The sequence below is a fragment of the Hypanus sabinus genome, chromosome 6 (assembly GCF_030144855.1).
Source record: "Hypanus sabinus isolate sHypSab1 chromosome 6, sHypSab1.hap1, whole genome shotgun sequence".
NCBI classification, from domain to species: Eukaryota; Metazoa; Chordata; class Chondrichthyes; order Myliobatiformes; family Dasyatidae; genus Hypanus; species Hypanus sabinus.
Window position 1 is genome coordinate 164928251 of NC_082711.1, and position 17942 is coordinate 164946192.

General features: G+C 42.5%; 1 long non-coding RNA gene across 1 annotated transcript in view; it reads right to left on the reverse strand.

Moving 5' to 3' along the window:
• Positions 1 to 17942, reverse strand: part of LOC132396037 (uncharacterized) — a 194548-nt gene that overhangs the window by 23602 nt on the left and 153004 nt on the right. The window contains exon 4 of the long non-coding RNA XR_009512816.1: positions 16770 to 16870. This is a non-coding gene — a long non-coding RNA (uncharacterized LOC132396037). The remainder of the gene's footprint in view (positions 1 to 16769; positions 16871 to 17942) is intronic.

The window sequence follows — 17942 nt, forward strand, 5'->3', positions numbered from 1 at the left end:
TAAATTCTGAGCAACAAGATTGGAATGCTTGATTTCCTGAGTTTGATAAATTCATTGTTGAATCCTAAAGGCTGTAATGTGCTAAGACAGATGATAAGATGCTTTTCAACAAGCACTTCACTGGAACAGTGGAGGAAGTCAAAGACAGAGATATCAGAGAGACATACAGATGAAAACGGACCCTTTGGCCCAAGTCATCCATTCTGACTAGGAGGTCTTTCTTTGTTCATCCCTTAGTGGATGGAGACTTAGTGGAAAGTGACTTGGACCTGGAAGCTGAGGGTCATCATTACAGGCAGAAAGGAGACCAACGTTCTCCACCATAGGGGAGATTACATTGTGAGCACTGAATGGATTATACTTACTTAGAAGTACAGGTTACTTCACTTAGAGCAGGGGTTTCCAACCTGGGGTCCATGGCCCGCTTGCTTAATGACATAAAAAAGGTTAGAGTATCTGAGTATCTGACTTAGAGTATCTGAGTCTCTGGATTGTGAAGGAAGGATAGGCTTTGCAGCTTTTGCAAATGCATAAGAGGAGGCCATGAGAGGGGGAGTAGGTTTTCAAGAATCTGAAGGCATAGTCACCCTACTGGAATTATTGAGCAAGTACAGGCTACAAACACAATTAACTGCACCACCTATTATTACAAGTTGATTCAGTATCCTCAAACTTGCTTTGGTTGTTCAGGTGAAATAATATTTATCATGTCCTGTCCTCTTTGTAAAGAAGAAAGTTAACATGTGTTGGTAATATTGAACAAGGAACAACTTAACTCCTGTCTTTGCAAATTATTTACTCTCTCAGCACTCGTGGATTTACACCATAATGTGAGTCAATCACTGGGCTGTTGTTTCTGTGTACTCTGAGACCATAAATAGCATAAGAGAAAATCTCAAGCTTAGACACAGTATGTGCAATAGGCCAACTTAATTCTTTGGTTATTGAGATTTACTGAGACTCGGGGACATGTTCAGAAATATAAGTCTAATTGTTCTTGGAATAATAAAGGAAGCCTGCTCTATTGGAATCGTCAAGATTCAAATTCAGGATTGTTTATTGTCATTCTTCAGTGCACAAGTACAAAGGCAAAGCAAGTGATTGTTACTCTGAATCTGATGTAGCACAAAAAAAAGCACAGCAAGCATTACTGGACCTCATCTTTTTTCCAGTCCTGATGAAGGGTCTCTGCCCGAAATGTCAACTGCTTTTCTATAGATGCTGCCTGGCCTGCTGAGTTCCTCCAGCACTTTGTGTGTGTTGCTTGGATTTCCAGCATCTGCTGATCATCTGGGGTTTGCAGTAAGTATTAACCTTATATAAGTAAGATTTGCTTAAAAACATAGACTGATTGTATATATATGAAGTGACGCTAGGTACAGGAGTATCTGAACATAAGGTGTCTTTGGCCTAGAAATGATAAAGTGACAAGTGACTCTTGGCAAGAGGAACTCTTGCAGGTAGCAGCAGGGCAGATGAAAATGCTATAGCTTAGTGACTGTGTCAGTGATGGCACAAGGTGCTTTTCCTTGGCCCTGTGTTGAAGAACAGGTTTGCTCTCCCAACGTCCTGACCAACATCTGATAGATGGTCAGGCTCTGGTTAGAACCTCACTACTATTTACAGTTCACCATTCTGTGCAAATTGTCCTTCACATTGTTCACTGTGAACACATTTTAAAAGTAAATAATTGGGCCTAGGATGCACTGAAGTGTCCTGAGACTGAGAATAATAGCATATAAACGCAAGTACTTTATTAGCTTTCCGTTTGTTTGGCCCCAAATCTGTTCATATTGAATAGCACATTGTAAGAGGCACGTATCTACTTTCTGCCTGCCTGTATTGTATTTTGCATTGTGTGTTTATTATGAGTGATTTGTCACATTGAAATTTACTTTGAAATTTGAACTTTTGAGCAGGAGGTAGGTCAGAGGAATGATCTTTTTTTATTGACTGCTTAGTTCTGTTTAAATATGTTGAATGCTAACACTTAAAACATTTAAATATGCTTGAGCTGCCTATTTTGTTATATCACTAGTTTTAGTTTTATTAGTATTTTATAGTTACAAGATCACTTTTGCTGGCTTCTTAACAAAGGATTGAACACACTTCCTTCGACTTAAAGCTTTGTTATTGTGGAGTGCATCATACAGTCTCAAGCACCTCTTCCCCCCCCACCCCCAACCACCACCACCCCGTGCTTAGTCTCAGAGCAGTTTTGGTTTGTCTTAAAGTAACCACTACAGAGCATTTTATAACGATTTGATTAACTATTTATTCGCAACTAACACAATGGGGCACTTAACCTGATTGTGGAAATCGTATATAGGATCAAGGTCGGCTCAACTTGATTTTCCCTGTGCATTTACATATATTGGGAATTTGCTGTGCTGTGTTTGTCAGGGCGTGACATACAACATAAAACAATATTCAACAACTAGAAGGAATGAAGAATCATTAAGGACCCCATCACCCAGGGCATATCCTCTTCTCATCACCACCGACAGGAAGAAGGCACTCACTCAACAATTCAGGAACAGCTTCTTCCCTTCCACCATCCAATTTCTGAATGGCCATCGAACCCATGAACACTACCTCACTACTTTTGATTTCTGCTTTAGCATGACTTATGTGTTAAAATAGTTGTTGTGATGCATCCAGTGTGGTAGTGTAGTGGGTAGTGCATGTCACTCTCACTTTCAGCTTCCAATGCTGGCTAGCAGTCTTGCGAAAGGGCGAGCTGAATGTGTCAGTCTCTCCCTGCCAGTACACGGCCTCTCCAACAGCAAGCCTCATGCAGTGCCTTCTCGCTGGTGACACATGGCAACTGAATTTCTTTCGGACTCGGGCTGAGCTACAGAGGACGGGGAGGAGGTCTGGCCCCTGCACACGTAGCACACAGGCCCATCAGTGTATGGAACATCCCCTGGTGCTCGTGAACCAGATCCCCAGCTAAGGGTAAATAGCCCCACTGCCCTGTGGGCAGCCTTGGGAGAGACAAAGGCCACAGGAGCAAACTCAGACAACAAATCCAGAATGGAGCCCCTGAGACGGCTGGATGTCATTTAACATCCTTCCAGCAGCTCCTGCAGCCAAGCTGGTGCCAAACGTATTGCTTCATAAGCTTTCCTTTAGACTACACTGGTGAGGCCGAGAGGGGGTTCATGATGACTGGGCCTCTCAGGATCTCTATAACTTCTGCCCAGGCTTGAATGATGATAATGATCATCGCCCATTGTCCTTCGAGACAGACAGATGCCAACTACAGGGCATCTTTTTTCATTTCACTAATATATATATTCATACAGTAATTCTCACTTTTTTCTCTATTATGTATTTCATTATACTGCTGCACAAAGTTAACAAATTTCATGACATGTGCCAATAATATTAAACCTGATTTTGATTCTGATTATATAGGAAAAAAAGTTAGAGGTTAAAGTCTGAATATGGAATAAAATGTGCATAAATATGTAAATACCAGCATATCTTTACAATATAAATAGCATTATAAAAGGTGGTTTAAAGTGTTTACAGTGCAGTGTGGTGACTGAGATAATAGATAGTATTGTGGTGGGGGGGAGAGTGCTATCTCGAATGGTTGATCAGATTAACTGCCTGGGGAAAGAAACTTTTAAGATGGTGTGAAGATTTTGTTTTAAAAGCCCTGTAGCATTTTTCAGAAGGGAGCTTTTGGAAAAGACAGGTTGCAGGGTGGGTAGTGTTTGCAATGATTTTTTTTCTGCCTGCTCCCTTGTCCTGGACACTACTGCAGTGAGGGTGGACAGCAGCCACTAACCTTCCCTGCTGGCTTGGTAGTTCACTTTGGTTTTTGTACCTTGTAAGAGGATGCAGCACCAAGCCAGATATTAACAGCTGATGTGGGGGTTCAGCCATTACTGATAAATAATGTAACAGACAAAATAATGTAAGTAATTTCAATGCCTTTAACCATGTAATTCTGACTCAGAGTACACACATTGTAAAAGCTGTATCAGAATGAATTCAGATTCAGAATTCAATTTTTTTTAAAATACCTTGCTAGGAAATGTCAGAACTGCAGCCTGGGCCACTGACTTTCAAATAACCTCCAGAAGGACAGTGTAATACACCAGCCGATGAATCATTTTCATGCTTTAATTGTGCAGCTTACTTTCCTGCTGTCTCTCAGAACAGAACAAGCTTAGGATAATCAAGTAGTTGCAGACATCGTTATAAAACCACAAACTGAGCAGGACATTCCTCTGTAATTTACAGCAAATTGTTCTCTTCCAGAATTGCAAAGGAGCCTTATTTTTCTCTATGAATATCATTTGACACTGCCCGTAAAGACTGGTTATACCTCTTGGGATTGCGTTCAATGAGGAACACAAGGACCCACGCAGAATGAGAATGGCCTCAGATTTGTGGAGAGGATCATTACCGTTGGGTTCATGCACTGAGGGATCCCAAACTAAATTAAATTGCACGCTGAATCCTCATTCACCACTTAATTCTGCAGGAGCCTGAGCTGGAGTTTCTATACTGGCAGAGTATATGGGACCTTCTCTATTGGAAAATCTTTTTAATAAATGATTTACTCTTTGCTGTGCTGCTGTGAGTTTTCAACAAATTCTGCCCTGCAGAATTTAGATGAAAACAGTTAGAATATTCGTTAAATTTTTCCACTGAGGTTAGGTGTGACGACAACCAGAGGTCATGGGTTAAATGTGAAAGGGGAAAAGTTTAAGGGGAACATGAAAGGAAACCTCTTCACTTAGAGGGTCCTGAGAGTGTAGAATGAGCTGCCAGCAGAAGTGGTGCATGCGAGCTCGATTTCAATGTATAAGAGAAGTTTGGGTAGGAGGGGTATGGAGGGCTATGATCCCAGTGCTGGTTGATGGGAGTCAGCAGTTTAAATGGTTTCAGCATTGACTAGATGGACAGAAGGGTCAGTTTCTGTACTGCACTTCTCTATGACTCTAGGTTTGTCAGAGTAATTTCAGTTTGGCACAACATTGAGGACCAAAGAACCTGTGGTGTGCCATGAGGTTCTATGTAATATTCACTTTATAAGGAACTGCAAATCTTCTTTAATTGTGAAGTGTGCAAAAGGAATTTGACCCTAAAGGTGAAATAACAGTGAAGACCGAGAGTTGCCCAAAGGACACCAGTAAGGTCTGTAAGAGCACAGCGTTCCTGCGAGCATATACAGAGAAAAGGGAAATCCATGCATCATTCCTATGTAGGATCGCCAACACTTTATCCTGGAGTATCCAGGAATTGAAGATTAAGGTTGGGGTCTCAATTGGAACCATCTTGAAATTAATTGTTTGCTTATTTATTTTTTTTTAAATCTCTTTTTCAAATCATATGCCTCCATTTGATAGGGTTAGAGACCGTCAACAGAGAATGCATCCAAGCTGAATTGCCATTTCTACCTGCAGGGTCAGATAATCTTGGCGTTCAGCATTGCTCACACAGTATGCTGGTTGGGAAAACAGAAAGATGGTTTCCTATCAACTAAATCTGGCCATTGAGCACATTGACATGGAGCACTGCCAGAAGAAAGCAGCACCCATTGCTGGAATCCACTTTTAGTAGAGAGCATAGAAAGAATGGATTCTGAAGGTGAGAAACCAGGTGTGAGTAAAGACTAAGCTACCAGTAATCCATATCAGCAGCTTGTGATCCCTGTTCCACTTAGGTGTACCAAGAGTTGGGGTTCTTACTAAAGTTTTGAATGATGAAGTTCACCTGAAGTCACTTAAAATTCTCCATTTGTTACATCGAAACATACAGTGAAATGCATCGTTTCAATTGCCAACATTGACTTAACTCTGGCACAAATTTACCAAATAAGTATAACCAACCTTTGATGGTAGTTAAAGAAAAGATCAATGATTAGATTTATTTTTCAGATGTGCATCAAAACATACAGTGAAAAGCGTCATTTGCAGCAACGGCCAACGCAGTGCGAGGGTGTGCTGGGGGCAGTTTGCAAGTATTGTCACGCTTCTGGCATCAGCATGGCATGCCCATAACTTCCTAATCTGTACATCTTTGGAATGTGAGAGGAAACCAGACTACTTGGAGCAAACCCACACATGTACCTTACAATGTCAAGATATCCAGAGTTCAGGATGTTTCTGCTTCCTTTTTGCCTTCATTAACTCTTAGCCTAATATTTCTTGATATCAAAGGTAAGACTGATAAAACATCTCTAAAAGCTTTAATTTTTTTTATTGAGATACAGTGCAGAATAGGGGCTTCTGCTCTTTGAGCCACACCGCCCAGCGGCCCATCTGATTAACCCTGGCTTAATCACAAGATAATTTACAATGACCAATTAACTTCCTAACTGGTACATCTTTGAACCGTGGGAGGAAACCGGAGCACCTGGAGGAAACCCACGCGGTCATGGGAAGAATGTACAAACTCCTTACAGGCAGCAGCGGGAATTGAACCCATTTGCTGGTACTGCAAAATGTTGCTCTAACCACTACACTACAGTGCTGTCCCATTGTTATATAACCATATAATAATTATAGCATGGAAACAGGGCATCTCGGCCCTTCTAGTCCATGCCGAACGCTTACTCTCAGCTAGTCCCACCAACCTGCACTCAGCCCATAACCCTCTATTCCTTTCCTGTCCATATACCTATCCAATTTTACTTTAAATGACAATACTGAACCTGCCTCTACCACTTCTACTGGAAGCTCGTTTCACACAGCTACCACTCTCTGAGTAAAGAAATTCCCCCTCTCATGTTACTCATAAACTTTTAAACATTTTAAACTTTTAAACTATAGTTACAGTATAAATCTATAATAATTTATGATAATCTAGTATTGATTTATTTATATTAAATCTGTATCATATATATAAAAAGCATAGATATAGCATTAATGGCAAGACTCTTGGCAGTGTGGAGGATCAGAGGGATCTTGGGGTCTGAGTCCATAGGATGCTCAAAGCTGCTACGCAGAATGACACTGTAGTTAAGAAGGCATACGGTGTATTGGCCTTCATCGATCGTGGGGCCGAGTTTAGGAGCTGAGAGATAATGATTGCAGCTAAATAAGTCCCTGGTCAGACCCCACTTAGAGTACTGTGCTCAGTTCTGGTCACCTCACCACAGGAAGGATGTGGAAACCATAGAAAGGGTGCAGAGGAGATTTACAAGGATGTTGCCTGGATTGGGGAGCATGCCTCATGAGAATAGGTTGAGTGAAATCGGCCTTTTCTCCTTGGAGCGATGGAGGATGAGAGGTGACCTGATAGAGGTGTAGAAGATAATGAGAAGCATTGATCATGTGGATAGTCAGAAGTTTTTCCCAGGGCTGAAATGGCTAGCATGAGAGGGCACAGTTTTAAGGTGCTTGGAAGTAAGTACAGAGGAGATGTCGGGGTAAGTTTTTTTTTTAAAAACGCAGAGAGAGGTGAGTGCGTGGAATGGGCTGCCAGCGACAGTGGTGGAGGCGGATATGATAGGGTCTTTTAAGAGACTCCTGGATGGATACATGGAGCTTAGAAAAATAGAGGGCTATGGGTAAAGCCTAGGTCGTTCTAAGGTAAGGACATGTTCGGCACAGCTTTGTGGGCCGAAGGGCCTGTATTGTGCTGTAGGTTTTCTGTGTTTCTATATTCCTAAACCAGTGCCACAAAATGCCTCAAAACCAATTCCCTGTCCCATTGCTTTCACCTGATCTCACTAGCTGATACTTTAAGTGACAGAATGTTCTGGGTAAATATTTGTTGTTTATCCACTGGACTATTTTGTTTACTTGATGCCTGAAGTCTTTGTGTGCAGAAAAGTGAGCACAGATTTCGTTGAATTGCACAGAGTCAGTCTTACTTTCCTATATTTCTTCACAAGGCAGTAAATTCCAGCTATTTTAATTCAAGAATGTTTAACATGCGACGTGTACAAACGAGGCCACTTCTTGTGCTCCGCCTGGCTCAAAACAAAAGCCCCTGCTTACGTACAGCAAACAACCACAGAACGATGTCTGCTTGCACATTTTTGGCAGGTTTCTGCGAGACGGATTTACAGTGCTGTGGGAAATTTGAAGCTGTGTCCCTGCTCTCTACCCAAGGTATCATTCAGCTGGGCTTTAAATCGGAACCAAAGGAGGACTGACATGAGAATACCCGCTGAAACGGGCCAGCATTGTTAAAAGGAGCCTGTCTGATCAACACCTCCACCACCACTACATACACATCAGTCACTCCTCTCCTCATCCCCTCAGGACACTTCACCCCCCTGTGCTCTGCCACTTTACGCTTGCACTCCACACCTCAGACCCACACGGACCCAGCCACTGTCCTACTGTGATTTCAAATGCCCTGCTGCTGCCTCGAGCAGTTCCTCCTGTCAGGAATCACTTTGTCACTTTATCATTTCCTGTCAGAGTCACCTTATGTTCAGGTACGCCTGCACTTAGCATCACATTATGTATGCACAATCAGAATATGTACATTAACTAATCGTATGTTTATTTATTTGCTAAGCGATGCAGCATGAAACAGGCCTTCCTGGCCCAGTGAGCCACACTGCCCAGCAGACCACCTATTTAACCCTAGTCTAATCGCAGGCCGATTTACAACAACCAATTAACTTACTGACTGTTATGGCTTTGGATTGTGGGAGTCCTTACAGATGGACGCACAGGGTCCTTACAGATGGCACCAGAATTGAACTCCAAACTCTGATGCCTCGTATTGTAATAGGGTTGTACTGTTACACTACCACAGCACCCCATGTATACATGGCCACACTTAACAGTTACTTGTGCATTGGGCTTTATAGGGTTGCTTATATATTGATTTACATCCATCAGCAAAGATCCTCACCACCCAGGCCATGTTCTTTTCTCACTGCTGCCAACAGATAGAAGGTACAAGAGTCTCAAGACTCGCACCACCAGGCCCAAGAACAGTTCCCACCCTTTAACCATCAGGCCCTTGAACAAAAAGAGAATAACTGCACTCATTTAAGGACACTTTTATCTTGTTATTTCATGCTCATTATTTATTGCTGTTTACTTATATCTGTATTTGCATAGATCATTGTCCATTGGTTACACTTACTGTTCTATAGATTTGCTAAGTATGCCCACAGCAAATGAATGTATGTGGTGACATTTATGTACTCTGATAATAAATTTTACTTTGAACTTTGATTATATTTATATATTATTTATTTTATTGAGATACAGTGCAAAATTGGCCCTTCCAGTCCTTCGAGCTGTGCTGCCCAGCAACCCCCAATTTAACCCTGGCCTAATCATACAACAATTTACAATGACTAATTAACCACTGGTACGTCCTTGGATTATGGAGCACCCAGAGGAAACCCGGGTCAACAAATTCTTCCCTCCCGCAGATGCTGCTCGACTTGCTGAGCTCCTCGAGAAGATTGTTTGGAATTCCTGAAGTGTTCCATGACACTTATGAATTGACAGGAAAGAAGTTAATGTAGAATTGGATGAAGTAAATGTCGGGTCCTGAAGGAGGGTCTTGGCCCGAAACGTCGACTACTTATGGCTGTTCTTCGAGGCTGCCTGACCTGCTGAGTTCCTCCAGCATTTTGTGAAGGTAGGATTTGAGCTTTTATTTGGTCTTCTTGACACTTCACTTTAGAAAAAGCAGTGCAATTAATAGTAGCTCGACAATTTTAGAGGTTCCCCATAAGGAAAAATGTGAAGTGCTCAGCCGCACATGGAACAGCATTTATTGACGTTTGCAGTAAGGCGTACAAACGTACGTATACATGTCTATATGTGTGATGTTAAAGGGTGCAGCCTTTCTTATTCTTGTGGCTAAGAATTTTCCAGTACTCAATGCACCTCATCACCATGGCAACTAGAATTAAAAGAATTTAATTGACTTGCTGTGCTGTCAATCGATAAAGCTCCAGTTTACTGTTTGTTTGGCTCACTGGAAAAGATAGGATGTCAAGAGTAACTCAAGCCTGTTAAGTGGCTTTGACCGAGGACCTTTGCTCTAGGGACTGTGGTCCAACAATAGTGTTCCTCCACTCTGTACCTAATCCATATCTGAGCAAAAAAAAAGCTAGGTAGTAGCTCCAATTTGTTCACTTCACACTCAAGCTTTTTATTTGACATATCAGTCATGACTGGCCTCAGTCCGCTACTAAACACCAGAAGGAAATATCAGTCTTTCCACCTGAAGTCTCACACCAACCTTAAAGACTGGGAAGGCAGGAAGAAAATACGTGCTGTATATCGGATTTCACCATCTATTGATGTGCTAAACATGTGCTGCATCTTGCCCGAGCGCCTACCTGGACCTCTTTAAAAACTGGTTGTTAAAGTTGGACGTAAGCTCATTAAAAGCAGCACTGTGGTATTTGGCACCTCGGTGTTTTAGACCGAGGTCTGTACAATGTCAGCTACTGTGTCAAAGCCGAGAAGCAACTGGGAGCTTAAAGAAATCTCCCCGCAGCAGCCACACTGCAAGTCGTTGGCTGATCAAGGAGCCAGTAATCACTGCAGGCAGGACGTTAATAATTTTAAATTTGGCTATGATCAGTAGAAGGTGCACTACTGATTAGTTCTGACCACAGGACACGGAGTCTGTGAGGTTCTGTGTCCGAGATTTCAGTGGACAGCACTCGGACTCGGACTCAGACACCGTCTGGTATGGATCCTCCAGCACACAGGATTACAAGAACCAGCCAGTTCTATCACTGGGACAACACTCCACACCATCAAGGACATCTTCAAGAAGGCTGCATCCATCATTAAAGACCCTCACCAATCCTGGACATGCCCCCTTCCCATTACTACCATCAGGGAGAAGGTACAGGAGCCTGAAGACCCACATTCAACAGAAACTTCCATCAAGTTTCTCAGTAGCCCACAAACCCATGAATACGATTTCATTATTTGCATTTTGTACTATTTATTTATTTTGAAACCCAAGTCTTGCACTGTACTGCTGCCAAAAAACAACAAATGTCATGATATAAGTCAGTGATAATAAACTCGGTTCTGATGCTGATGTGACAGTACTGACTATATAATTATAATTCCTGAATTCTGGGAACTTTGTCCACAGTTCTTTTGTAAATGAACAGAAAAGGTCATGAGACTTCTGCAAAACTCTCCAATTCTTGTCAGCATTAGAGGAACAGATAGCTGTGTGATATGTAACATCATCGAAGTGCGACGCCAAGCAAATGTCACCCATGCTCACTGTTCCCTTTTAGCTGTGTGAGTGTGCGGCCATGCAGCGCCTGAAATGCCCCCATGAACAGAAACTTTTTTGCTGCACAACTGGAATTTCTTTTATGTTACATTAATATAATTTGGAAATCTATGATAATGTAATTGTGGAGTACCTTGTAATTGATTATGTGTTCATGAATATAATCCATAAATTTTCCAACTAATAAACATACCTCAGCCTTTACTTTGAAACATTTTGGAGCTTCAACACATTAATATTATCAGTGTTTCAAGTTATAACACTGTTACAAATTGTAACAATAAACACAGAATGGAAGTCAGTAGCTCATTGTTAATACAGGCAGCCCCCAGGTTATGAACGAGTTCCATTCCGGAGTCCATCTAAGTCAGATTTGTACGCAAGTCAGAACAGGGACATCCAGTATTATTTAGCATCAGTTAGTCAAATGTCTGTTTTAGTATATGGTATATATTTTACCATTCTATGCATATAAAACACTTAAGAAATGTATGTATTTCAATAATTAAACCACTGCATTGCTTAGTAATAATTGTAGCTTTCGTTGGGGCAGGGCCTTTCACATGCTCCATTATTCTCACTTTAACCTTTACCTGTATCTTTTAAAGTTGTTCCGATCGTTGACCGACTGTAGCCTAACGATTTTCCAATGACCAACGGCGTTTCACCTCTTTCCAATCGCTTTATTATTACCACTTTATTTTCAATCACATTGTTTTCTGTCAACGGAACAGAAAACTGCGATTTCATGTTCTATCGCTGAGCAGCAGTGAACTGTCTGATTGGCCTGTCAGAGTTCTCTTTGGGGAGTAGTTGACTTTATCAGCATTTCTGATCTGGCTATTGTTCACAATCGCACTTAATAAAAAAAAATAGAGCAGTGGCCGCAGGCGGTAGGTTCTCTGCTCCCCTGGGTCCTAAAGTCCACCCGCACTGAGACAGGTTAACTGGGATAAGTTGGGGCGATGCTGACAGGAAAAGGGAGGGGGGTGGTCAGGATGAATCTTGCTAAGAAATATTTAAGCCAAATACAAAGTTACTCACTCAACACAGTGTTAACATCAACGACTTAAAATGGCGGACAGCATTCTCCTCCCTCCATTCATAAGTACAAGTTGTCCGTAAGTCAGTCGTTCGTAACTCGGGGACTGCCTGTAAACCACTGACCCGCTGAACACAGACACCGTCCAGTCAAAACATTTTATTTTTGCCATTGTGCCTGTCAGTTGTTTGACTGGCCTACATTGTTTACCTGTGTTGTAAGTTATGGCTTGTATTTGTTTGATGTTCACATTGCAAAAAAAAACAATTAAAGGGCCACACAGTTTTCAGACTATGTAGAAGTTTCCTGATCAGAGCAATGGTTGGTCCATACAGCTGTTAAAGAAAATGAATGAATGTTGGGATCTGTGCTAAAGAAAACTACAGTATGTCTGGAAGTGCCCGTGTTATTATCTACTTTGTAAATAGGCACTAAGAAACCAGCATATGACCAATAATCAGATTAGGTGTGTGGAAACTCACTTTAAGCATGAATTATCACAGCAAAAACAGGTAGAGTTAGTACCAAGTACCGAGGTATTTAAGGACATAAGCTAGCAGCACTATTCTCTACTCAGCCTTGGAGCACCTAGACAACAGCAATACTTATATCAGATTGTCTCGATGGCTATCATTCGGTGGCAGTTACTGGGATGAAATGATTTAGAGAGTTTGGTCATTCTTGCCAGAGTAAGGACCCGGACCCCCCTCCACTTTGCCTACTGCCACAATAGGTCTACAACAGATACAACCTCACTGACACTCCACTTGGCCTTGCATCACCTGGAGAACAGCAATATTTGCTGTTTATTGATTATAGCTCAGTGTTCAACACCATCATCCCCACAGTTCTTATTGGCAAGCTTCAAAACATGAGCTGATGTACTTCCCTCTGCAACTGGATCCTTTACTCCCTCATTGGGACACTACAGTCTGTGCGGATCAGAAATGACACCTTTTTGCTGATAATCCACACGACAGCTAGTCCAGAATGCATGCTTAGCCCACAGCGCTACTCACTCTACATGACTAGTATAGTGGTTGGCACGACCCCATTACAGCTCAGGATGTCAGAGTTCATAGTTCATTCTGATGTTTTCTGTAAGAAGTTTGAAAATTCTTCCTGTGAGTGCATGGGTTTCCTCCCAGTGCTCTGGTTTCCTCCCAAGTCCCAAAGATGTACTAGTTAGCAGGTTAATTGGTCATTGTAAATTGTCCTGTGATTAGGCTAGAAGTTGCTCGGCGGTGTGGCTTGCTGGGCCTGACAGGCCTGTACCATACTGTATCTCTAAAAAAAATGCTTTAAGTGACTGTGTGGCTAGGCACAGCTCAAACAGCATCCATCAATTCGCCAGTGACACCACTGTTGTTGGCAGAATCTCAGATGGTGTTGAAGAGGCATCCAAGAGTGAGATAGATCGGCTGGCTGAGCGGTGTCCCGGCAACAACCTTGCACTCGACGTCAATAAAAACAAGGAATTGGTTGTGGTCTTCAGTAAGGGGAAGTTGGGAAAACACATGCTATCCGTAATGAGGGGTCAGCTGGGAAAGGATGAATAGCTTCAGTTTCCCGGGATTCAACATCTCAGGGTCCAATTATTGATGCAACATTAAGAAAACAATGCCAGTGTCTATACTTCATTAATAAAACTCATTCTTATTCTGAGCATTTTCAAACCATCTTCCCAGTCCAGTCAAAATAACTGATGCTACATATTGCAATAGTTACAACTCATGCAGAGGAGTATCCATGACTGTTTCAGAGGTGGGTTCAGAGGTTGCTCTTAAGAAGGGAGGAGGACCAGAAGGTTTATGGAGAATGTTACTGAATATTGAGACCAGCTGACTACATGGGGATTTGCCACATTAGAGATTAAGCAGACTGGACTCAACCTCTCTCAATTTCAGAAGAATGAGAGCCGATACCAATCATTGACAGAGTAAATGACAGATGTTTCTCCTGGCAACTGTGCCTGGAACCATAATTCACTCACAGAGATAGGATGAGAAGCGATTTCTTTACCCAGAGGGTGGTGAATCTCGAATTCTCCACACCTCAGATACACAGAGTTCAATAATTGATGCTTTCAAGGCAGATATCAATAGTATTTTTGGAATATTAGAAGAATCAGGGCACGATGCAGGAAAGAGTCATTGGTAAAAGATCAGTGTGATGGTATTCAATCGTTGAATGGGTTTGAAAGGGAAATAGCCAACACCTGACTCCACCTTATGTCGGGACTGCACCTGTTTGAAGGGGAAATGGCCAACACCTGACTCTACACTATGACGGGTCTGTACCTGTTTGAAGGGGAAATGGCCAACACCTGACTCTACATTATGTCGGGTCTGTACCTGTTTGAAGGGGAAATGGCCAACACCTGACTCTACATTATGTCGGGTCTGTACCTGTTTGAAGGGGAAATGGCCAACACCTGACTCTACATTATGTCGGGTCTGTACCTGTTTGAAGGCAGTGAGTGAACAATCGGTAAGCAAGCCTAAGATCAAACTTTTGAAGCCTTAGAACTCTTTCCCAAAACTAGGTGGTGCATGGGAACACTGCCACAGGCAGGTTCCTCTTCATCCCATCTTGGAAATACTTTGCAGTCTCCTTCATAATGGGCAGCATGGCGGCACAACAGCAGCGACTCTGCTGCTTAGTCCCTGCCGCTCCCTGTAAGGAGTTTGTACGTCCACCCCATGACCGCATGGGTTTCCTCCTGGCGTTCTGATTTCTTCCCCAATCCCAAAGATGGGCGGGCTAATTGGTCACATGCATGTAAATGGGCAGCGCAGGCTCAATTGGAAAGGCCTGTCACTGACAGACAGATAGATAATTAGGTAATTAATTAATTGTTGGCTCTGATTCCTGGGACTTCTTACTTGACCACCAGCATTGTGGTAGCACCTTCACCAGAGAGACGCAGACAAGATGGATCGTCAAACCTGCTTCCCATGGTATGGGTATCAGAAACAAATGAGCGTAGGTTTAAGGTGAGAGGAAAGTGCTTTAAAGAGGATCAAACGGGTAAGTATTTCACACAGAGATTAGTTGACATCTGGGACTCACTGGTGGAGGAGGTGGTGGAATCAGACACAATTTACAATGTTTACAAGATAGTGGAACAGTTACTTAATTGGCAAGGCTTGGAAGGATATGGTTCTAGTGAGGGCAAATGGGTTTAGTGAAGTGGACAAAAGAGCATGGAAGTGATGGAGCGAAGGGCCTGTTTCTGGGCGGTATCAGTCTATGACTGTATAACTGTAGCAGCAGCTCGGGGAAGTATCTCACCAGTTAAACATGTGGAATAAAGCCTCACCTTCCCAGCAATGGCCTGATGTCATAAATGACCCGAACCAAAAAAAAAACAATTCTGAGTGAATCGTTATTTTGCTCGTTGACTGCTGCCGCAGGTTTGATTGACTCTGGTAAATTTGTAAGATTTAAAAGTGACCGCGACTGCTGGCGTACGTGGGCTCCGATTAGTGCCGGGCCACTCGCGGAATGAAGAAGCTTGCATTTAAATAGAGCCCTGGATTCTGCAGCCAATCATAATCGTTGGGCAGCAAACAGATTTGGAATGGCAAGAAGAACAAATGCACTTGAGCCGAGCATTTCGAGCATTTACATTTATTGTTCCAACTTGAACTGTCTCCCACCCACTAATTGGAATTGGCTTATTATTGCACCGAGATACAGTGAAAAACTTTTCTTGCATTCTGTTAATACAGATCAGACCATTACACAGTGCATTGAGGTAAAACAATAGCAATGCAAAATAAAGTGTAACAGTGCAGGTAAACAGTAAGGTGCAAGATCATAAATAGGGAGATAATGAGGTCAAGAGTCCATTTTTGTGAATGAGGGAACCATTTAATAGTCTTAAAACAGTAGGGTAGAAGCTGTCCTTAAATTTTGCGGTACATGCTTTCAGACTTTTGTATCTTGTGCCTGATGGAAGAGGGGAGAAGATAGAATGACTGGGATGGGTGGGGTCTTTGATAATGCTGGCTGCTTTACTGAGACATTTACTATTAATTCTCACTGTTCTGATTTGCTCCAGGCACAATAAATACTAAAGATATGTGAATGGTTGTCCCAAAGACTGGCACTTCATTACAAGTTTTTATCTGGTACTGAAAATTTCTATTGGATCTTTCTATTCAATGGTGAGGGAGTGAATATCTGAAAGGCTTCATATCTTATCTCCATGACCTGCTTGATATCCAGTTCTGGGGCCAATACTCAGAGGTTGGCAAAGTCCAGAGGGCAAAGCCAAAGGTCAAAGTTCGGAGCTCGGTGAGCCAGGAGGTAGAGGCCCAGAGGCCGTGTCTGCAAGTCTGGGCCAGGGACTGGAGGTTGGAGGTCCAATGCCTGCAAGTTTGAGAGTCCAGACCGAAAGACTGGAGGCCCGGAGATGGTCTGATCTGGGGTTAGAGGCCGGTCTGTGTGTGTGAGGGGTGTGGGAGTGGGAGGGCAGGAAAGCAGCTTGTTTTGCTGTCGTTACCTTGTTTTGTTCTGTTGCCTCTGCCACTTGTGTTGTCCTGCTGGGCATGCTATGTTGGCACTGGAGTCTGTGGCGGCACTTGTGTCCTGTCCCAGCACTTCCTGGGTTGTTAACGAAAACAAAGTAACTATTTGTTTTCATGTTCATGTGATAAGTAAATCAAAATCTGAATTTTGGTGCAAAGCTGAGGAGAAAAATTTTATAATTCCATATTTAGCTTCAACTGATCAGAAACCAATTACAGAAGAACTGAAAACTGATATATACAGAGTGTGCTCCATAACAAAATAATGGCTTCTCATTTTCATGAACAAAGGGTTGTGGAAGGGAACTGTTTGCATTCTTTCATTAGTATTTCAAACGTATCTAATTCTATCTTGGCCCCTGACTGCTCTGCATGATGTGAGCTAGCAGTTCTAATACTGAAGGAATTCACGTTCATACGGGGCAGGTGGAGGGAAGACAGGTTTCCACTTTTTTTTTGACAAAAGAAAATTGGCCTCTTTGCAAGTCATTAAAGTGATGAACATTTGACACTAGCCTGAAGGAATCTCCATATCAGGAGCATCTCCCACCAACACCAGTCTCATATCTCTGGAAATATTAATCCCCAAACAATGTTTCCATTATTTTCACTGCCCTCTGCTTTATCACATGTGGACTTTGCACTAAGATCCATTTCCAATCAAATTTATCATCTCTAAGTCCTCTGTTACCTGGACAATCCAATATTTTCAGTTTTATCTCTCACATATTTAGTAACAATCTGATTAGCACTCAGTGATTAGTATTAGCATTAGATTTCGTTACCAGTGGGCAGAATGGTAACGTGGTGGTCAGTGAAATTACTGTAAGATTAGGGACCGTTTCTCACTGCTGCCTGTGAGGAAATTGTAACCACATGGGTTTCCTCTGACTGTACCAGTTTCTCCCACATTCCAAACCATGAGGTTATGGTTAGTGAGTTGTGGGCATGCTGTGTTGGCACCAGAAATGTGGTGTCACTTGTGGGCTGCCCCGAGCGCAATCCTCACTGATTTGGTTTGGCACCAGACAACGCACTTGACTGTACCACTGTAGCCTTAAGATTTGTGACATGGGTAAATCTTGTCCAGGGTCTGTGGGGGAGTGATTTTCAGCTGCTGTTAAACACGGCCATCATGCCATTAAAAC